At 44.5% G+C, this 24,560-nt stretch overlaps 1 pseudogene; it reads right to left on the reverse strand.

The window, feature by feature from the left end:
- LOC141172010 (formyl peptide receptor 2-like) overlaps positions 1-14,509 on the reverse strand; it is a 31,792-nt pseudogene extending 17,283 nt beyond the window's left edge.
- Between the last annotated feature and the right edge of the window lie 10,051 nt (positions 14,510-24,560).

The following is a 24,560-nucleotide window of genomic DNA, read 5'->3' on the forward strand; positions in this document are numbered from 1 at the left end:
TCCGTTAAAGCTGAAAGGACCAAGTTTAACTCCCACGGTGTAGTATTTCGGGATGGGATGGGTCTGGATCTAGCTGATGCCTTAATAAACCTAGATACCCATCTATCCCTAGCTAGGTCAACATTGTAGAGTGCTCCCAGGGCTTCGATTTGAACTTTTAAAGTACTTGTGGCTAGACCCTGCTCTAGACCCCTCTGTAAAAATTCCAGGATAGCTGTTAATGGAATCTCCCCATCCAACCTGGAACCTGAGACTGAAAGGAACTTCTTCCAGGTTTTCCCGTATATTTTGGTGGTCACTGGTTTTCTACTTTGAAGCAGTGTGGTGATAAGATTTGGGGAGAAACCTTTGTCTTTCAGAAGAGCCCTCTCAAATTCCAGGCTGTCAAGTGTAAGCTTGACGCCCGTGGATGGAGAACTGGACCTTGAGAAAGAAGGTCCGGAAGCTCCGGAAGAACCCATGTGTCGGAGATTGATAACCTCCTCAGCCATGAAAACCATGCTCTCTTTGGCCAAAAGGGGGCTATCAGGATTACCCTTGCTTTCTCTTCCCTGATTTTCCTCAGAACAGCCGGAATCAGAGAAGTCTGAGGAAAAGCGTAAGCTAGAGGGTATTTCCATGGGATCATGAAGGCATCCACGGCTACGGGGTTCCCCCTGGGATCTAGGGAGCAAAAAGAGTATGTTTTCCTGTTCTGATTGTTGGCGAACAGATCTATGGAGGGCCGGCCCCACATTTGTACAATTTGTCGAAAAACCGAGTGACTTAATTCCCATTCGCCCTGTTTCAGTTGTGTCCGACTCAGAAAGTCTGCGGTACGATTTTCTATTCCTTTTATGTGTAGAGCGGATAGGGATTGTAAGTTCTCCTCGGCTAAGCGAAAGATGACCTCTGTCGTTTGTATTAGGGAATGGGACCGTGTACCCCCCTGGTGGTTCAGGTACGCCACTACTACTTGGTTGTCTGAAAAAACTCTCACGTGATGTCCTTGTAGTGTATGCCTGAATTCCCGGAGGGCGCGCTCTAACGCTAGGATCTCCTTCATGTTTGAGGACATTAGTTTTAGGCGCTCTGACCAGACCCCCTGAGCTACAAGATTGTTGAGGTGAGCCTCCCAACCCCCTGGACTTACATCTGTGGTCAGGATTTGAGGTGTCGGGATAGTCCAAGGAATCCCCCACCCTAGATTGTCTATGTTCCCCCACCACTCTAGGGAAAGTGTGGTTTCTGCAGATAGCGTTAACGGCCCTTCTAAATGCCCTTTTAGGGATTTTTCTGCCTCCAGAATTTCCCACTGTAGGGTCCTGGTATGTATTTGGGCCCATTGGATGGCCGGGAAACAAGCTGTCAGGGAACCTAGAAGGTACATGGCTTCCCGTAGGGACAGAGATGGGTGGGACCTTGCCCGTGACATCTGGCCCATGATTTTGCAAATTTTCTCTGTGGGGAGACGACACTCCTGCCTTTTTGAATCCAGCACAATGCCAAGCTATTCCTGTATCTGGCATGATACTATTTTGGATTTCTCCAGATTCAAAAGCCATCCTAAGCGAGTCAAAGAATCCATGACTTTTCCCAGATGGGATTTGCAGTCTTGGAAGGAGCTGCCTATTACCAGGAAGTTGTCTAAGTATGGGATGACCAGGGTATTCTGTTCCCTTACATGAGCCATTACCTCTGCCACAATCTTGGTGAAAACCCTTGGGGCTATGGCGATGCCGAATGGCAGGGTCGTATATTGATAGTGTCTGACCTCTCCACCCATGGGAACTGGTACTCTGAGGAACTTCCTGTAGTCTTTGTGTATCGGGACGTGATAATAAGCGTCTTTTAAATCCAGGGCGGCCATAAAACAATTGGGAAACAGCATTTTCACTGATGATTTTATTGTTTCCATTTTGAAGGCATCCACCTTCAAAAGTTTGTTTAGCTTTTTTAGATTTACAATCGTCCTGTATGTCCCATCTGGCTTTTTCCTCAGGAACAACGGAGAATAGAAACCCCTGCCTTCCTCCTCCTCCGGGACTTCCTGAAGGACTGCCTTCACTACTAGTCCTTGGATTTATTGCTTCATGGCCCGCTGCTTCTTGCTTGAGGACCTTTCGGGGGTCACGACAAAGTTTTGTTGAGGAAATGTGAGGAACTGGAGTTTCAGGCCCGATTGTATTATGCTCAGAATCCACGAGTTGTTGGATATTAACTCCCAGGCCGGGAGAAATCTTGAAAGCCTCCCCGCCACCCGGGGCAAATCTTCATTGGGAGGTCTTTCTGCTATCTTTGGGGGGTTTATTAAATAGGAATACTTTGGTTTTCCTTCTCCTGTCTTCCCACCTATCATGCTCTTTAGGGGGTTTTCTACGGATAAATCTCTTACTCCGAAAAGGTTTTCCGTAAGCATTGTTAGACAGGACAGGGAAACGCTTCTTTTTGTCCCCTGCTTTTTCTAAGATGTCATCAAGAGCAGACCCAACTAGAAACTCTCCTTCACAGGGGATAGAGCACAATCTTGATTTAGTCTGTAGATCCCTGGGCCAACATTTGAGCTAGAGGGCTCATCTGGCCGCGTTAGCAAGCCCTGTCGCCCTAGCACCTGATGTGACGGAATCTGCCGAGGCGTCAGCTAGGAAGGCCGCAGCCCCTTTCATCACTGGGATAGATTGAAGAATTGTGTCTCTAGAGGTTTTCTGCCTTAGTTGCGTTTCAAGCTGATCCAGCCAGACCAATAATGACCTGGCCGTACATGTGGCTGCTACTACAGGTTTTAGCCCCCCACCAGCGGCTTCCCAGGAACCCTTTAGAAAGGAGTCTGCTTTCTTATCCATGGGGTCTTTTAAGACGCCCATGTCCTCAAAAGGAAGGGAGTATTTCCTTGAGGCTTTGGCTATGGCGACGTCCAACTTTTGCGCTTTCTCCCAAAAGGAACATACAGGGTCCTCGAACGGGTACTTCCGTTTAGGTGCAAGGAAGCCCTTCCTCTCCGGTTTACTCCACTCCTTCATAATTAATGAGAGGACATGCTCATTTAGTGGAAAGGGCCTCCTCTTTTTTTGATCTAGACCGCTGAACATTATATCTTGGATAGATTTTTTGGGCTGGGGATCTGCTAACCCCATGGTAGACCTGACTGCTTTAATGAGGCTATCTGTTTCCTCTATAGGAAAGCAGCTCCGTCCTCCTCTATCTGTAGACGAGGAAGAGGAAGATATGGATGTGTCTGAATCTTCGCCATTTTCAGAACTACTAGATCGGGACTCGGGGGATAGGTTTTTTTTTTTTTTTTAACCTTTTACCCCCCCAGAAGGATTTAATGGTATTTTCGACTTGCAACTTAATTAGGTCTCTAAGCTCAGAGGCAAATCTCGGGGTTCCCTCGCATATAGTTTGCTCAATGCAGGAGCTGCAGAGTCTCTTATCCCAAGTAGTGGGTAGGGCTTCTGTGCAAAGTGCACAGGTCCTATTCTTTAGTTTCCCGTACTCTTTCTTCCCTGATAAGAGACAAAAAGAGAGAGAGCGGGGCCCCTAGTTACAAAGTGGACTTTCACGAAGCTCACTTACCAACCAGACGGAAGAGAGGGTACCGGTTCAGGAGGTGGAGCTATCTTTGCAGGTGGGGTCGCTGAGGTGGAGTCTTTGCTGCGCTGTGACGATCGGCCAGAGCGCCTGCTTCCACTGCTATGGCCCTGGTGCCCTGTTTCTTCCGGCTTCTTCTTTCGCTGGGTTGGCGGTGGTGGTGGCGACTGAGGATGCAACCCTTGCTCCTCCAGCAATTCCTGGTCACTCATTTTCTTTTTTTTTTTTTAAATACAGCCAACAGCTTATGTTGGGCTTATGTATATTTATATATATGCAAATTTTTTTTTTTTTGACAGCATGCCAGAGCTGTTATCAGCATTATGTGGCATCATGTGCTGTCTTTTAAGGCACTGGGAGATCCTCCCCCAGTGCCTGTTGTGACACCGCGCCCCCTTCTCCCCCGCAGCTGCAGGAGGACGCCGGCGCAGACTGGTTTACCCAGTCATGCATTGCGGCACCGCGTCATTCGGAGGCGCCCGGCACGCTCGCGCATGCGCGGAGGAAACCCGGAAGTTAAAAGTACGCTGCCGGGCCGCGCCGCGCTCTCACCTGCCGCAACCAGGGGGTCCAGCACAGCACCTCGGCGGGCCCCGGCAGGCTCAGTCCTTCTTCTCTGGACCCCCCCGCACACCCTAGAGGCCCACTGACCCCAGCGGTGGCGCATCAGAGCACCGCACCAGCCAAGGCAGGGAACCCCCGCTGGCTGGATCGGGCTGGTCGGGCCTGGAATCCCACGACGATCATCTTCTGGCGCCCCGCAGGTATGCCTCCTCAGGAATTGTAGGATCCCGTCAAGGACGGGAAACCAACTGATGCGGGAGAGAGGTACCGCCCTTTTATCTATAGGTTTCTTGTCCTTGAAGGGCGGATCCCCTCTCTCCGTGGTGCCGCCATGGGGGAAGGAGAAACACAGTTTTAAATAGCTGGATTTCTAGCGCTCTAACATGGAAAGGATGTGGCTGTAAGCTGTATACTGCAGTACCAACAAGCAAATGGCGCAGAAAAAACTGTGTTCTCTGGATTGCTTTGTAAGCAAATAATGAGGATTAAGATCCAAAGAAAAGTATTCCTGGCCCCTGAGACCTGTGCCTTTGTATAGAAATATCTAACAGCAGCAGAAGGCAGAATTGGTATGGAGCCTCTCGTGCTATATGCACTGCAGTCTGCTATATACTGTACACCGCCTGCCTTTACACCCTGCCTGCCTGATATCTCTGCAGATGGATTACTTAGTCCTCAGAAGGACTGTTTGTTAAGATGGATATGTGTAATGTACGGTTTTTCTCCCTACTCTACCTAATACACAAGCAAATCTGTCCCTGATGCAGCAGCACCTTTCCCAAATCAAAGAAAATGGCGCAGAAAAACAGTGGTTTCTGGATTGCTTTTTAAGCAAATAATGAGGATTAAGATCCAAAGAAAATTATTCCTGGCCCCTGAGACCTGGGCCTTTGTATATAAATATCTAACAGCAGCAGAAGGCAGAATTGGAATGGAGCCTCTTGTGCTATATGCACTGCAGTCTGCTATATACACAGCCTGCCAATACACCCTGCCTACCTGATATCTCTGCAGATGGATTAGTCCTCAGAATGACTGTTTGTTAAGATGGATATAAGTAATGTACGGTTTTTCTCCCTACACTACTTAATACACGATCAAATCTCTCCACGACACAGCAGCACCACTCCCTACACTGTCTGATCCAGAGTGACTGTGACGAGCATGGCGGTGCCAGGTCTGATATAGACCTGATGACGCTGTGCTGCCAGCCAATCACTGTAATGCCCACAACCAACATGGCTACGGCATTACAGTGCAAGGCAGGCAATCCCTGCATGTTCATTGGCTCTCTAAAGAGCGCCAAACATGCAGGGAGAGGACCCGATTTCCCACCCGAGCAACCCAGAAATACTCGGCGAGCACCGAGCATCTCGAGCAGTGAGATCCTCGGGCGAGCACCGAGCAGTAGCGAGCATGCTCGCTCATCACTAAACAGAAGTAAACACAAAATGCAGTTTTTAAATTAAGGTCTTTATTAATAAGGGAAAAAGAAATCCAAACCTACAGGGCCCTGTGTGAAAAAGTGATTGCCCCCCCTCATAAAACATAAATTAACTGTGGTTTATCACATCTTTGGAAAGCTGAGTTAAATTTCCTAAGCCACATACAGGCCTGATTATTACCACACCTGCAATCACTTAAATAGGACCTGCCTGACAAAGTGAAGCAGACCAAAAGATTCTCAAAAGCTAGACATCATGCTGCGTTCCAAAGAAATCCAAGAACAAATGAGAAACAAAATAACTGAGATCTATCAGTCTGTAAAAGGTTATAAAGCCATTTATAAAGCTTTGAGACTCCAGCAAACCACAATGAGAGACATTTTCAACAAATGGCGAAAACATGGAATAATGGAGAACCTTCATAAGAGTGGCTGGCTGACCAAAATTGCCCCTAGAACGCAGCAATGACTCATCCAAGAGGTCATGAAAGACCCCACAGCAACATCCAAAGAACTGCAAGCTTCACTTGCCTCATTTAAGGTCAGTGTTCATGACTCAACCATCTATAATATAATCGGCTAAGCGTGTCTCTGTCTGAAGCCTTAATAGACTGTGCATGCGTGGCGCGCAGTCTGGCTCCAGAAAGAAGACCGCATTCAGCCGTTACAGGTAAGAGGAGTGTATGGCGCCGGAGATCGCGGTATGCGTAGACACTGAATGCATACCTCGATCTCCGGTGCCATACTTACATACTTACCTGACCGGGAGGAGCGTTGCCGCGGTGCCTCTCTCTTCACTGGGGACCAGGGCAGGAGTGAGGCGTCGGATTGGAGCATGCAATCTATCAGGCGCCATTTTACTGAAGACACATTTGGATTGTATCTTCAGCAAAATTGCGCCAGACAGCGCGGTGCTCCGGCGCCGCACTCCTCCCCCAGCCTCCGGCAGAACAGGACACAGAAGCGCTGGAGCACAGAGACGAAAGGTGAGTATAACTGTATATTTTTTTGTATGTGTGTACAGCGTGAAAGGGATGAGGGGGCCACACATACCAGGATTGTCGGGTGAGGGGACCATGCATTCCAGGATTGAGGGGTGAGGGGGCCACACATACCAGGATTGTGGGGTGAGGGGACCATGAATACCAGGACTGTAGGGTGAGGGGACCACACATATCAGGATTGTGGGGTGAGGGGATCATGCATACCAGGATTGAGGGGTGAGGGGACAATTCATAGCAGGATTGAGGGGTGAGGGGATCATGCATACCAGGATTGGGAGATGAGGGGTACCACACATCCCTATATTGGGGGATGAGGGGACCATGCATACCAGGATTGGGGGGTGAGGGGTGCCATGCATACCCGAATAGGGATGAGGGGTATCATGCATACCAGAATAGGGATGAGGAGTACCATACATACCAGGATAGGAATGCGGGGTACCATGCATACCAGGATGAGGGATGGGGTGCCATGTATACCAGGATGAGGGATTGGGTGCCATGCATTCCAGGATGAGGGGTACCATACATACTAGAATATGGATAAGGTGTACCATACATACTAGGATAGGGATGAGGGGTACCATACATACTAGGATAGGGATGAGGGGTACCATGTATAACAGGATTGAGGATGAGGGGTACCATGTATACCAGGATTGGGGATGAAGGGCCCATGCATACCAGGATAGGAATGCGGGGTACCATGCATAGCAGGATGAGGGATGGGGTGCCATGCATACTAGGATGAGGGATTTGGTGCCATGCATTCCAGGCTGAGGGGTACCATACATACTAGGATAGGGATGAGGGGTACCATACATACCAGGATAAGGATGAGGGGTACCATACAAACCAAGAGAGTGATGAGGGGTACCATACATACCAGGATTGAGGATGAGGAGTACCATGTATACCAGGATTGGGTATGAGGAGTGCCACGCATACCAGGATTGGGGATGAGGAGTGCCACGCATACCAGGATTGGGGATGAGGGGTGCCATGCATACCAGGATTGGGGATGAGGGGTGCCATGCCTTCCAGGATTGGGGTTGAGGGGTGCCATGCATACCAGGATTGAGGAAGAGGGGTGCCATGCATATCGGCATTGGGGATGAGAGAGCCATGCATATCATGATTGGGGATGAGGGAGCCATGCATACCAGGATTGGGGATGAGGGGTGCCATGCATACCAGGATTGGGGATGAGGGGTGAAATGCATATCAGGATTGGGGATGAGGGAGCCATGCATATCAGGATAGGTGATAAGGGAGCCATGCATACTGGGATTGGGGATGAGGGGTGCCATGCATACCGGAATTGGGGATGAGGGGTGCCATGCATACCGGGATTGGGGATGAGGGGTGCCATGCATACCGGGATTGTGGATGTGGGGTACTATGCATACCGGGATTGGGGATGAGGGGTGCCATGCATACCGGGATTGGGGATCAGGGGTGCCATGCATGCCAGCATAGGGATGAGGAGTGCAATGCATACCAGGATGGGGTGAGGGGTGCCAATCATACCAGGATGAGGGATACCATGCATACCACGATTGGGGATGAGGAGTGCCACGCATACCAGGATTGGGAATGAGGGGTGCCATGCATACCAGGATTGGGGATGAGGGGTGCCATGCATACCAGGATTGGGGGTGAGGGGTGCCATGCATACCAGGATTGTGGGTGAGGGGTGCCATGCATACCAGGATTGGGGGTGAGGGGTGCCATGTATACCAGGATTGGGGATGAGTGGTGCCATGCATACTAGGATTGGGGGTGAGGGGTGCCGTGCATACCAGGATTGGGGGTGAGGATTGCCATGCATACCAGGATAGGTATGAGGGGTGCCATGCATACCGGGATGGGGATGAGGGGTGCCATGCATACCAGGATAGGATGGTGGGGACAGGAGAGGTGCAGCACAAATACCAGGATGGGGGCAGTACATACCAGCATGGGAGACCATATACCAAGAAAAATGCTCACCACCCAGGCGTAGAACGGGTTCAATAGCTAGTAAAAAATATACTGGCCAATAATGGCATGCATGGCAGAGTTCCATGACGAAAACCACTGCAGAGCAAAAAGAACATAAAGGCTTGTCTCAGTTTTGCTAGAAAACATCTTGACGGTCGTAAAGACTTTTGGGTGAATACACTGTGGACTGACAAGACAAAAGTAGAACTTTTTGGAAGGTGTATGTACCATTACATCTGGCGTAGAAGTAACACAGCATTTCAGAAAAGGAACATCATACCAACAGTAAAATATGGTTGTGGTAGTTTGATGGTCTGGGTCTGTTTTGCTGCTTCAGGACCTGGAAGACTTGCTGTCATAAATGGAACCATGAATTCTGCTGTCTACCAAAAAATCCTGAAGGACAATGTCTGGCCATCTCCTTCATGGTGTCAAGCAGAAGCACACTTGGGTTATGCAGCAGGTCCATGATCCAAAACACACCAGCAAGTCCACCTCTGAATGGCTTAAGAAAAACAAAATTAAGACATTGGAGTAACCTAATCAAAGTACTGACCATAACCCGAATTAGATGTTGTGGCATGACCTTAAAAAGGTAGTTCATGCTCTGAAACCTTCCAATGTGGCTTAATTACAACAATTTTGCAAAGATGATTGGGCCAAAATTCCTCCAGAGCGTTGTAAAAGACTCATTGCCAGTTATTGCAAATGCTTGATTGCAGTTGTTGCTGTTAAGGGCCCAACCATTTATTAGGTTTAGGGGGCAATCACTTTTTCACACAGGGCCCTGTAGGTTTGGATTTCTTTTTCCCTTAATAATAAAGACCTTCATTTAAAAATTGCATTTTGTGTTACTTGTGTTATCTTTGTCTAATATTTAAATTTGTTTTGTGATCAGAAACATTGAAGTGTGACAAACATGCAAAAGAATAAGAAATCGGGACGGGGGCAAACACTTTTTCATACCACTGTATGTCTGGCCTGTAGATCTTAACAGCTCATTTATATATAAAGAAAAACATGGATTTCTCTGGAATAAGAAATCAGATCACAGCTATCAAGGTATCATTTTATTTAACTTTCTATGACCTGCTTGTCCATATAGACGGCTTAGGAGGATTGATCCTACTGACCACTTCCCTTTAAGAGTTCTGTTCCGATGCCCACTCATAGAATAAGTTTCTGAGTCATGTTCCCTCAAGACTCATAGAGAAAGCCTGTGGGTGTTGGCTTCTCCATCCATTTGCAGAGGAAGCTTGTGAGTTTTGCTTCACATGCCCACCCATGTAAAATCCTTGCATCTCTTGCTTCCTCTGCCCACTCAGAGAGAAAGACTATAAGGCTATGTGCCCACGATGCAGAAATGCTCAGGATTTTTTCCTGAGCGTTTCTGCATCTCCCTGGCAGAAAAAACGCATGCGGATTGTACATGCGGATTGTACATGCGTTTTTCCTGCCAGGGACAAGCGGATGTGAAGCGTTCTTCACTTGCATTACCGCATGCGGGTTGACAAGCGCTTTCCAAGCGATTTTAGCATCACTTGGAAAAGTGCTTGCCAACTTGGTCACACTATATAAATCCATGCAAACAGCATGGATTTATATACTGTGACCTTAAGAATGGGAAAAAATAAAAAAATAAATCTATACTTACCTTCTGATAGCCCCCGGAGTCTTGCTTCCCTCCGTCCTGGCTTGCCGGCAGTTCGCCGCAGTCCTACACTGAAAGACCTGCCGTCACATGACTATGACGTCAGTGCAGGTCCTTCAGTCCACTGCGAGTTGCCAGCAAGTGAAGACGAGTGCATCGGGGGCCATCAGAAGGTAAATATAATATTTATTTTTAATTTTATTCATTTTTTTTACAGGTTTTATGGTACCCGGGTCTGTAGGAGAGTCTCCTGTCCTCCACACCCAGGTACCATCCGGACATTGAAACACATGGACTCCGCATGTACAGATGCAGTGATGCGGAATCCAAGCGTTCCAGTGAAAGTCAATGGCGGCAAAAACGCAACGCTTCTGCAAAATAATTGGTAGTGCTGCGTTTTTTTCCACAGCACTACCGGAACACTACCGCAGCACTACCCGTTTTTTTTGCGGATTATCATTGGGGGACATGGCAGACCTTCTACCATGTGTTTTTTAAGAGCTTCTTCAGCGTTTTTGCCGCTGCGGAAACGCTTAAAAAATGCATCGTGGGCACACAGCCTAAGTCCTAGTTCCTCTAATATTCATAGAGAAAACCTTTAAAGTCCTGCCTTTCTCACCTACTAACAAGTGTAAACTTTACAGGGAACCTGTCATTAGGATCATGCTTTCTGAGTCTTGCTGCACAATTGCAATCAGGTATGTTTTATGCTGAAATTCTTTGGCATTTCAGAGAAAAAGCACAGTTAGCAAAGCCAACCTAGTCTAAGGCTGACTTCTTCCCACCCTACTTCAATTGATTGACAGGTACCTCCCTATATACACACATGGGAGAGACCTGTCAATCAACTGGGAGATGGAGTAATAAGCCAGCTGGGGACAACCGGGCTAGTCACACCTCTCCCTGTGGTCATTGATTGACTTTTCAAACTATGTTTTCTCTCAATTGTTGCAGAATTTCAGAGTCAAACATGGCTGGCTGCAATTTTGCCTCCAGGTATAAGCTCTGATGTGTCCCATCTGAATAGTGAGGGTACCAGTAATCAGCAAGCTATTACCTATCCTGTATATGCTAACTTACTAAGATGGATTAACATTTAGTATGTGTTCCCTTTCCCTTTTCTTTTATATTTCCTGGTATGAAGATAAATTCAAGATGATCTGATTGATGGATGTTACATAATAAGAATAAAATTATTACTTGTAGTAATTAATGTAATAAAAAACATAATCATCTGTGTTGTTTTGCAGCTCCATATTGTCTTCTTTCCGTCTTTCTAAAGTAAATGGCTGTCCTTACAGTAATCAAGAGGAAAACCTAAAAGATAAAAAAAAACAGGTTAGATAATCCCTGCCAGAATAGAGTCAATGTAAAAGATCTGGTCATTTTTGTGTTTACAGAATTGGAAAATGACTGTAAAAGTGTTGACTCAATTACTTAAATGGTTAAATTGCTAAAAATTCTCTCCATTCTTAAAAATGGAGGTATTTTAATTTTTTTAATTTACTTTTTATTTCCAAAGTTATTTGTCTCTTCTGCAGTCTATTAGAGGTGTCCAGTTTTTTAGACACAGAGCTGATTGCTTTACAGCTTGCAATCACTGCTCATGAAGATGGTTGGATCACTGGATCCTTCCGGCTTCAGGGACCTTATGCACTTCCAATAATGGAGAAGCAAAGATGCCTCTGTTGTCTGCATCGGACAGTACATACATTAGATCAGTGGTGCAGTTGTGCTTTTGGTCTGAACAGCGATCTTAAGTATAGATGAGCGAACCCTAACTTAAAAATTTAGGGTTCATACCGGACAGTTAGTGTCCAGTGCAAAACGCCGAACACGGACTTATCTTGGATGTCTTTTGCGATGTTCAAAGTTCTGGGAGAAGTCTACAGGAGAGAGAGAGAGATTTTTTTTCCAGCTCAAAAGTTTTGGTCACCACTGTTTTCAATGGGGATTGGGTTCTGGTTCAAGTCCAGGTAATGTTCTAGGACCCGAACCTTGAAATAAAGTTTGGATTGGATACCAAAAAAATGAACTTTCACGGGTCCGCTCATCCCTAATCTTAAGGAGTGCCCCACCCTTGGAAAACAGAAAGTCAGGAGGCAGGGAAGTGGTACACTTCTGGAGAGTATGTGCATTTGACGTCTTTTAGACACCGGGGTACCCACTTAGTTTTCGCTTTGGGATGGTGCTTCAAGAAAGATTAAAGGTGTTTTTCCTTTACTGACATCTCATTGCATGCTTTTTATGGTGGCTTTGCTGCAGGTTTTTTCTTTTTATGTTATATAGAAAATAGTGGCTAATGAAACTAGGATCCAAAACATTGAGGTACAGCGGTCCATTTTTTCAGATATGAGAGAAATCACTAGATATCTTATGGACTTGAGATGACCGAACCTGAACTGAAAAGTTTTGGGTTCCATACCGGGCAGTTAGTGTCCATTGCTAATCTCCGAATATTAAGTCCATTTTAATGTTTGGAGTTCTGGAGAAGTCCGGGAGGAAAGAGAGTTCGGGTGCTCATTGTTTTCAATGGGATTCGGGTTCTGGATCAAGTTCGGGTACAGTTCTGGTACCTGAGCCAAACTTTGGACTAAGGTTTGGGTCGGATAGAGGAACCTGAACTTCTACCAGTCCACTTATCCCTATTAATGATGCCTGAGTACAATTTTGGCTCATGCAACAATTTCATCAGCTGTAGAGTAATTTTTGTTTTCCAAAAACTAGCTAGAATTAATTGGTAAATTATGCCTCAGTTTTTTTTTTATCAACAAACATGTATAACATACATTTAGGTTTAAGGACTATATTTTGGAAAAAAAAAAGAAAAAAATCTTCTCACCTGGCAAAAAGTCATTTTATCTGTAAGTGATATTAAATTATGGTAACATCTGAGAACATCCAGCCACAGCCAGATATATTTGAATATCTGTGAATAAAATAAGGGGCATTTGAAGATAATAATTGCAGCCAAGTTCTAGTGACTTTGGGGAGCTTAAAAAAGCTCCAGAATACACCAGTATTATAAATTTCTTTGGGGCTTTGTTGTCTTGCTACAGATTATGGTAAAGTTGAACACTTTTCCCAAAATTTTATTTGGGAAGATTGATTCAATCCGGGGGAAGAGATCAAAATTGCATTAAATAAATTTTGTGTAAACTCAATCAGCATATAAGAGGCTAAAAAATAAACTATTATACTCACCCATCCTAGAACCTTCCCACACCTCTTCTGCCACTGCTGCTCCTTGCCTGTTCTCCATTCAGCTCTTCTCAAATCTTCTTTTCTCTCCAGGTCTTCAAGCAGGTGCCACCAATCACTAAGTGGTATGTGGAGCACAATACACATCTTTGGCATTATTGATGTGCACTCCACATAGTCGTGTGGGACATGTATTGTGCTCCACATGACAATGTTGGGCTTAGTCAATGGCAACATCCTCCAGAAAACCTCGAAAGAGGAGACAATTAAAGAGGAGCTGATTGGAAGACAGGTGGGGAGCAGTGGCGATGAGACTGTTTTTATTGAGCCAAGGTGAGTATATGAGAATACAAGTCTATTATTTTGGATTTTTTTTTTAATTCCTTATTTGCCCTCGGAATTCTGCAAAATGGCAGGTGGCTGGCCACAACTTTGCTGGATCAATCCAAATTGAATCTCCAAAAAATTTGATTCAGTAGAATTCAGAATTTTGGGGGATATTTGTGCAAAATCAATTAGTTTATATTTGACTTCCATATTTTTAGCCATGGGGCTTCAAGTCATGCTTCAGAATAATGTGTATATAAATAAGGACTTTCATGCAAGAGAATGGACATGGTTCCTAATATTTAAAAACGATGGAAAATATTGTTCCATATCACTTCTTCTGGGCCAACTTGTCAGGTCTAAGACCTAAACTGACAATAGCTCCATCGAATTCAGTGTAGCCCAAATTTCAAATCTTTCAAAAGCTTATACATCACTGATGCAAAAGCTGCTCTCTTCCGAAAACAGTGCCCCATCGGTGCTCAGGTTGTTTGTGGTATTGCATACCTGCCTTGGAATCATTGATAGCGCTGTGCTAAATTACCAGACACAACCCATGGACAGATGTGCTGTATCTGGAGGGAATAAGTCATGTTTCTAGACAACCCCTTAATTGTCCAACTTAGAAGAAGGGTGATTTCTTACCTGCTACTTCTGAAGAGATGGTGTTGTAGAATGTTCTCTGTCTCTTTCACCGCTGAAGTTGTCACAGTGTTATTGAGAATACTTGTAGTATAATATTGTTTGCTTGGTTATCAGTCTCTGATGGGAGTGTATCACATGGCCGTACATTGTTATCTGAGTTAGCGTGACTTATTGTGTGATTAGATGTTCTGATACTGAAAAGGCTGAAGCCCTAAATGTGCTGAAATAACTGCAAGATTTAAAGGGAATGGACACAAAAGTGAAACGAGAGCAACAAACAATAAGAGATGCCACCACTCTATTGACAGTCAATCTATCGATGCTGTCTGTCGACTTACAAACATTGGTTACAAGGTGCCCCAATGTTATCTCTACAGTGCCCAATCATGGTGATCAGCCACTGTCTGCCGAGTTGACATCACCATGGATGATGTATCACATTGATGGGCAGCATTTGGATGTTGAGGTCAATTGTTGTAGACATTACATTACCCAAACCAGTGGAGCAGCAGAAGACAAAAGTTACCGGTTGTGGAGAGAAAAATAACCAAATTGGTTGTGGAAGTATGTTGGAGACTTTCGGTGATATCGTCATTGGAATAGGGACTTTATACCGATGATGTTCTCCCATTTCTTGGTAAAATGGCCTCTTCCTTGTCAATTGCAATGTTTACCTGCAGTGGCAGGAATCAAAATTAAAGATTAACTGTCGTTTATTTTTTATTTTTTCATAAATTAATACTACACGTGAAAATAAGAAACGTGATATATTGTATCAGTGAAATCTGCTTCTTTATCCTCCCGGACTGAACATTCACTCTCAATTAGCAATTAAAATCTGCCTTCAGTGAACACAGACTTTCCAATTATTGAGATAGGAGATGACAGTTGGTGCTTATAAAGTTGTATGGAGAACTGTAACTCATTTAAGTAGAATGTTTGTGTGTCACTCAAGATGAGGGAAAGACTAAATGCACAACGACAGGAAGAGGGAAACGAAGCCCAACAACTAGCAAAAGGGGGAGTGGAGACCCCTAGGCAGATCTAATATCACACTGCCCACCCTATCATCCCTACATAGGTTCCACACCTATCGCCAAGCAGGAACCTAATCCCTGAATGTCCCTAGAGCTAGGCCCTAGATAGGGAAGGGACGGAGTGAGCACTAGTCAGGCCCCACTACAAACTAAAGATAACAAGGTAAACAAACAAAGGGGATACACTTAGCTTGAGCAGACACCAGACAGATAACACTAACTGTCCTCCAAGGGCACCAAAGAAGAAACTAGCCGACTGCTAGTGCTCCAAGCCTACACAGAGTTACATAGAACTATCACTTGCGACTCTCTGGAGAAACTGAGAGTTTTTAACTACCAAGCAAGGGTGTGTCAATCAGCAGCAGAAGGTGGAGATCGCTGCTGGGTTCTAAAGGAAGAAGGATATAACTACACCACACAGATGAGAGGATCAAGAAGGTGTCTGTAATGCCAAGTGCAGTGACCTTCTACAGCCAGATCCAGAGCGACTGTCTGTCACACCTGACTCACACGTGACATTGTGTCTGCCTCTAGCGCCTCCCTTTTCCATAGAACTTTGTGAACACTAACTGTAACCTCCTATCTCAGTAACAGGAAAATCTGCCTTCAACAAATGTAGATTGTACAGATTTTACCCTTGAGCTGAGAGAGTCCAGGAAGAAAAAGAAGCAGATTTCTCTGATAAGATATATTGCAAAGTTGCTTATTTTCATGTGAACTAATAATTTTTGACATAAAAATTAAAATGACAGTTACTCCTTTGCTTTGTTCCTTGTCAGTGTTGAGCGAGTATGTTTCATTACCTCTTTTGGTGAGAAAGCTTGGGAGCTCGCCGAGTATTTTGGCGTGCTCTGCATTTTTTTTACTGTCGCCGAGACTGCAAGTGTCACGGCTGTTAGACAACTGTGATGCATGCAGATATTCCTGTTCGACAGACAATCTCTGCATGAGTCACAGCTGTCAAACAGCCGTGACACTTGCAGCCGAGGCAACAGTAAAAAAATATCCGAGCACGCCAAAATACTCGGCGCGCTCCCGAGCGTGCTCGCCAAAAGAGTTAATGAAAGATAGTCGCTCAACACTAGTCCTTGTAGTTTAACCCCATAAATGTTGTAGTCAATAGAAACTGCAGCATCTATGTAGTTCACCTCTGTCACCCAACGGCTGCTTGAGATGATCTCAGAATACTGAGAGGTTGATGTGACAGTTGGGAACCTACCTTTAGTCACCATAGTTGCCATTCCACTGCTCATACTTGACCCTGTCAGAGTGTAAAATGATGCCTGTCATCTTATCACTGACAGACATGTCCAGCAATGGTGCTGTCGTCGTCGCTGCCAGGATAAGATACAACAATAATCAGTTTGTCAGTCACCTAACTGCTAAGGTCAGCGATTGGCTCCAGTGATCAGATGACTGGAATGGGACATTATTGGATGTTTTTCAGATGTAGACACCCATTCCAAACACCTGACCGCTGCAGACAATTACTCCCTGTCCTGTTGGAGACCACTGTAATGGTCTATGCTAGAACTTCAGGAATTAGAGCTAAACTTATTTGTTTTTTTTTACCATCCCCGTAGTTAGAGATCAGTTTTTAACTGTCTTCGCTATCAACTACAATGATAACTTAATTCTGGAAATGAATGATACAGTGAAATCAATTAGGATGGTCTGTAAGATGCTGGAGGGCGGTAGCCGTGGGCGAGCTGCTGTTCCATGATGCCCTTGCACCCTCCTGGATAATCGTGTAACGGATTATTCAATGTCCTGCCATGTGTGGGCTGAATCACATTCACTTGTAGGCCGCACATAACTCAGGGGACACGAAGTTCGTTTCAACACACAGAAGTTTACTAGTCAGTTCAAGTTCATCAGATTGTAACACGCAGTATAGGACGACACACTTTTACTTCTGGTTTCCTTAGTATCGGACATTTTCAGCATCACCATCTGTTCCCTATGGACTATCCCTACATTTACTGATTCCATCAGCCCCAGAGATTTCTCGTCCAGTTCCACAGTATACTCAGGATCCATTGCCTTCCATTCCCGCGGTTTCATGTCCAACATCCTGTGTACACTAGAGGATAAAGCAATCTTCATAGTACCTATACAGAGCCTTGAGCTGCGGACGTTGCCGGAATGTCTGCAAAGGATTCCAGTAAGGCCTCCCACTGCCGTAAACGATAGATTCTTGTTCTTGCTATTGGCCCACTGCAACTTGAACTTGACCTTGATTAACTATCTGATTCCTACCAGGAAGCAGTCCTTTTTTACTGCGGCTTGTCTCTCCCTCTATGGGCTAGTCCCAAACTTTAACTATGTCTGTCCCTACAGTCTGCAGCTGACATAACTCATTCCCAAACATTGTACATTACATTTACATATTACACTTGTAATGCTTAACAAAGTTTATCTTACCCAAAGTCACTGCTGCACACTACGCATATTATACTAACAATACTTATCACACACTGTGCATTATACATTACCATATCACATTACATATAAAAGACGTATAGCCTTATTCACACTGTATTACTATGCAATTGATGACTTCAGGGGCAGGAACATAATAGTACAGCCCATCACTCTTACAGGTCTATTACAGCCAAAAGAAAGCTTAAAGGGGTTGCCTTAGACTATTTTATCTCTCTTTTATGAGCCTAAAAACTTACAGGTAGATAGTTCCTAACTACCTGTCTAACTACCTGATTGTTCTGCCTGGCACCAATTTCTGGTGGCTCAAAGCAATCAAAGACCGCTCCTGCTGGTGATTCTACAGCTTCCGGTGATGACAAATCAAAGACCGCTCCTGCAGGTGATTCTACAGCTTCCGGTGATGTCAAATCAAAGACCGCTCCTGCTGGTGATTCTACAGCTTCCGGTGATGTCAAATTGACAGAACAGCAGCTTCTCTTTTGCTCTGCTCTGTTGATCGGGCGTGACTGTTGATGCCATGCTGATTGACTAACTGCTGGGAGCCGGCTGTCAATCAGCATGACATCAACAGTTATGCCCCATCAACAGAGCTGTGCAGAAAAGGAAGTGCTACTCTGTTGAGGTGAACCAACACATTTGCCAGCAGGGGCAGTCCATGATTGTTCTGAGCCAGTTTCGAGTAAAACAGACAAGTAGTTAGCAACTACCTGCCTGTAAATTCATAGTCCCTTGAAAAAAAAGTCCTGGATAATCCCTTTAGCCTTTATTGAAAGAAGAGGCTCCTAAGGGACAAATATACAAGTGCAGGTGGTAGAACATAATATTATAAGCCAGGATGATTTTTCTAATTATAAAGGTCGTAAATCTGAACTGATTTCTTTTTGTGAGATAGAAACCTAAACAGAAGGGTGGAAGTCGGACTTTGCAAAGGTGTTTGATACTGTTCCACATAGATGTCTATGTAATGTGTAACCTAACCAGTTCAAGACTGGATATTTTCCCGAATTCATGACCCTGGCATAATTTCGGTTTTCTTAGACAAGAAATTTTATGAGTTCTAAAAAAATTTTTTGCAGAGATATTCAAATATTGTTTGCCTCTTGTCTCCATGACACAAATTGAAAAATTGTCACATAAAGAAAAAAATTGAATTAAAAGTCTATTTTTCACTATTTTTATTTGTTTATTTTTTTTTTATGACCACAAAGGACGACTGAAATCAATTTAAAATTTTCCGATAAAATTTTAAACATAAAAAAAAGATTAAAAAGCATTAATGAGTAAATATTTTAAAAGTTTAAATGAGCCCTTTTCACAAAATTTAAAAAAACAAAAAAATAAAAAACTTTTGTTAGTTATTGCCTTGTTAATTGACAGATCTAATAAATTATTAAAAAATATTTATTCCATAATGCAGGTGAGCAAATTAAATTCTACTTCAATTTTTCAAATGCTTCATATTTTTTGCAATTCACTCTGCGTGATTTCAACAAAATGATGGCCACCTGAACTCACTGTTTTGTTCCACCAGAAATGGCATCACAAAACAAATAATGATATTCATTTCACTTAATCTGTGACTCCTGCAGCCCGCCATCCGGCCCTCAGGGCTTCCTTATTTCTTCTTCACTCCACTCCCTCAATGAAACCTAAGACTGAGATCACTGCGTGCTGTGCGTTGTGATGTCACCAAGTCATGAAGCGCATCACCCAAGTGACAGCAATGTGTGCAGTAAGGTCAGTCGGAACCTTTGTCATGCCAGAAGCCAGGGCTTGAGTGAAGAAAGATGAAAGATGAAGAGATTGTGCAGTACAGAAGAAGGTGCTCAAAAGACGGAAGGAGGACTGAGCAGAGAGAATGAGGCGAGTATTTTTTTAAATATTTTCTTTTTTTCCATCTTACAATTATTATTCTTTAGGATCAGGAAAGACCTCAGATCATAATAAGGAACATTCGCAGAGAATAGCTTGACTGTAAATTGAATTTCCCTGTAAAATCTGCATGATTTGACCTATTCAAATCTTGGCAGATTTGATCATCATTATTCCATGTGATGAAACAGAAAAAAAATAAAAAGTCAGAATTGCTGTTTTCCTGTTATGTCACCTTTGAAAAAAATGGAATGAACAAAAAAAGATATGCAATAAAAGTTCCTAGGACAAAGCAAAGAAACATAAAAAAACACCATTACATTCCTACTTGAACCCAAAACCCACTTATTTATCACAAAGTGTCAACACGGCAATTTAACTTGGGGCTGAAGCAGACATCACAGGAGACTTGCAAAGTGCTCCACACACACACACTGCCCCTCTGCAAAATACACACATACTGCCCCTCTGCAAAATACACACATACTGCCCCTCTGCAAAATACACACACATACTGCTCCTCTGCAAAATACACACACATACTGCCCCTCTGCAAAATATACACATACTGCCCCTCTGCAAAATACACACATACTGCCCCTCTGCAATATGCACACATGCTGCCCCTCTGCAAAAAACACACACACACTGCCTCTCTGCAAAATAAACACACACACTGCCCCTCTGCAAAATACACACATACTGCCCCTCTGCAAAATACACACATACTGCCCCTCTGCAAAATACACACACGTACAGCCCCTCTGCAAAATAAACACACGTACTGCCCCTCTGCAAAATACACACACATAATGCCCCTCTGCAAAATACACACACATACTGCCCCTCTGCAAAATACACACACATACTGCTCCTCTGCAAAATACACACACATACTGCTCCTCTGCAAAATACACACACATACTGCTCCTCTGCAAAATACACGCACATATGGCCCCTCTGCAAAATACACACACATACTGCTCCTCTGCAAAATACACACACATACTGCTCCTCTGCAAAATACACGCACATACTGCTCCTCTGCAAAATACACGCACATACTGCTCCTCTGCAAAATACACACACATACTGCTCCTCTGCAAAATTTACACACGTACAGCCTCTCTGCAAAATACACACACATACTGCCCCTCTGCAAAATACACACACGTACTGACCCTCTGCAAAATACACACACGTACTGCCCCTCTGCAAAATACACACATATTCTTCCCCTCTGCAAAATACACACATACTGCCCCTCTGCAAAATACACACACATACTGCTCCTCTGAAAAATACACACACATACTGCCCCTCTGCAAAATACACACACATACTGCCCCTCTGCAAAATACACACACATACTGCCCCTCTGCAAAATACACACACGTACTGATCCTCTGCAAAATTTACACACGTACTGCCTCTCTGCAAAATACACACACATACTGCCCCTTTGCAAAATACACACACATACTGCCCCTCTGCAAAATACACACACGTACTGATCTTCTGCAAAATATACACACACTGCCCCGCTGCAAAATACACACACGTACTGCCCCTCTGCAAAATACACACACATACTGCCACTCTGCAAAATACACACACATACTGCCCCTCTGTAAAATACACACATACTGCCCCTCTGCAAAATACACACACATACTGACCCTCGGCAAAATACACACACGTACTGCCCCTCTGCAAAATTTACACATGTACTGCCTCTCTGAAAAATACACACACATACTGACCCTCTGCAAAATACACACACATACTGAACCTCTGCAAAATACACACACATACTGCCCCTCTGTAAAATACACACATACTGCCCCTCTGCAAAATACACACATACTGCCCCTCTACAAATTACACACACATACTGACCCTCTGCAAAATACACGCACATACTGCCCCTCTGCAAAATACAAACACATACTGCCCCTCTGCAAAATACACACACACATACTGCCCCTCTGCAAAATACACACACTTACTGCCCCTCTGCAAAATTCACACACATACTGCCCCTCTGCAAAATACACACACACATACTGCCCCTCTGCAAAATACACACACTTACTGCCCCTCTGCAAAATACATACACTTACTGCCCCTCTGCAAAATACACACACATACTGCCCCTGTCAAAATACACACACGTACTGCCCCTCTGCAAAATACACACACATGCTGACCCTCTACAAAATACACACACATAATGACCCTCTGCAAAATACTCACACGTACTGCCCCTCTGCAAAGTACACACATACTGCCCCTCTGCAAAATACACACACATGCTGACCCTCTACAAAATACACACACATACTGACCCTCTGCAAAATACACAAGCATACTGATCCTCTGCAAAATACACACACGTACTGCCCCTCTGCAAAATACACACACGTACTGCCCCTCTGCAAAATGCACACACATACTGCCCCTCTTCAAAATGCACACACATACTGCCCCTCTGCAAAATATACACACATACTGCCCCTCTGCAAAATACACACACACACTGCCCCTCTGCAAAATGCACACATACTGCCGCTCTGCAAAATACACACACATACTGCTCCTCTGCAAAATACACACATACTGCCCCTCTGCAAAATACACACACATACTGCCCCTCTGCAAATACACACACGTACTGCCCCTCTGCAAAATATACACACGTACTGCCCCTCTGCAAAATACACACACGTACTGCCCCTCTGCAAAATACACACACATACTGCCCCTATCAAAATACACACACATACTGCCCCTTTGCAAAATACACACACGTACTGCCCCTCTGCAAAATACACACACACTGCCCCTCTGCAAAATACACACACATACTGACCCTCTGCAAAATACACACACATACTGCCCCTATCAAAATACACACACGTACTGTCCCTTTGCAAAATACACACACGTACTGCCCCTCTGCAAAATACACACACATACTGCCCCTCTGTAAAATACACACATACTGACCCTCTGCAAAATACACACACATGCTGACCTTCTGCAAAATACACACACGTACTGCCCCTCTGCAAAATATACACACGTACTGCCCCTCTGCAAAATACACACACATACTGCTCCTCTGCAAAATACCCACACATACTGCTCCTCTGAAAAATATACACACATACTCCTCCTCTGCAAAATACACGCACATACTGCTCCTCTGCAAAATACACGCACATACTGCCCCTCTGCAAAATACACACACATACTGCTCCTCTGCAAAATTTACACACGTACAGCCTCTCTGCAAAATACACACACATACTGCCCCTCTGCAAAATACACACACATACTGCCCCTCTGCAAAATACACACACGTACTGACCCTCTGCAAAATACACACACGTACTGCCCCTCTGCAAAATACACACATATTCTTCCCCTCTGCAAAATACACACATACTGCCCCTCTGCAAAATACACACACATACTGCTCCTCTGCAAAATACACACACATACTGCCCCTCTGCAAAATACACACACATACTGCCCTCTGCAAAATACACACACATACTGCCCCTCTGCAAAATACACACACATACTGATCCTCTGCAAAATTTTCACACGTACTGCCTCTCTGCAAAATACACACACATACTGCCCCTTTGCAAAATACACACACATACTGCCCCTCTGCAAAATACACACACGTACTGATCCTCTGCAAAATATACACACACTGCCCCTCTGCAAAATACACACACGTACTGCCCCTCTGCAAAATACACACACATACTGCCACTCTGCAAAATACACACACATACTGCCCCTCTGTAAAATACACACATACTGCCCCTCTGCAAAATACACACACATACTGACCCTCTGCAAAATACACACACGTACTGCCACTCTGCAAAATTTACACATGTACTGCCTCTCTGAAAAATACACACACATACTGACCCTCTGCAAAATACACACACATACTGAACCTCTGCAAAATACACACACATCCTGCCCCTCTATAAAATACACACATACTGCCCCTCTGCAAAATACACACATACTGCCCCTCTGCAAAATACACACACATACTGACCCTCTGCAAAATACACGCACATACTGCCCCTCTGCAAAATACAAACACATACTGCCCCTCTGCAAAATAAACACACACATACTGCCCCTCTGCAAAATACACACACTTACTGCCCCTCTGCAAAATACACACACACACTGCCCCTGTCAAAATACACACACGTACTGCCCCTCTGCAAAATACACACACGTACTGCCCCTCTGCAAAATACACACACATGCTGACCCTCTACAAAATACACACACATACTGACCCTCTGCAAAATACTCACACGTACTGCCCCTCTGCAAAGTACACACATACTGCCCCTCTGCAAAATACACACACATGCTGACCCTCTACAAAATACACACACATACTGACCCTCTGCAAAATACACAAGCATACTGATCCTCTGCAAAATACACACACGTACTGCCCCTCTGCAAAATATACACACGTACTGCCCCTCTGCAAAATGCACACACATACTGCCCCTCTGCAAAATGCACACACATACTGCCCCTCTGCAAAATACACACACATACTGCCCCTCTGCAAAATACACACACACACTGCCCCTCTGCAAAATGCACACATACTGCCGCTCTGCAAAATACACACACATACTGCTCCTCTGCAAAATACACACATACTGCCCCTCTGCAAAATACACACACATATTGCCCCTCTGCAAATACACACACGTACTGCCCCTCTGCAAAATATACACACGTACTGCCCTCTG

The sequence above is a fragment of the Phyllobates terribilis genome, unplaced genomic scaffold, assembly GCF_046119375.1.
Source record: "Phyllobates terribilis strain yellow unplaced genomic scaffold, ASM4611937v1 Scaffold_12__6_contigs__length_324123572, whole genome shotgun sequence".
In the NCBI taxonomy this organism is placed as follows: Eukaryota; Metazoa; Chordata; class Amphibia; order Anura; family Dendrobatidae; genus Phyllobates; species Phyllobates terribilis.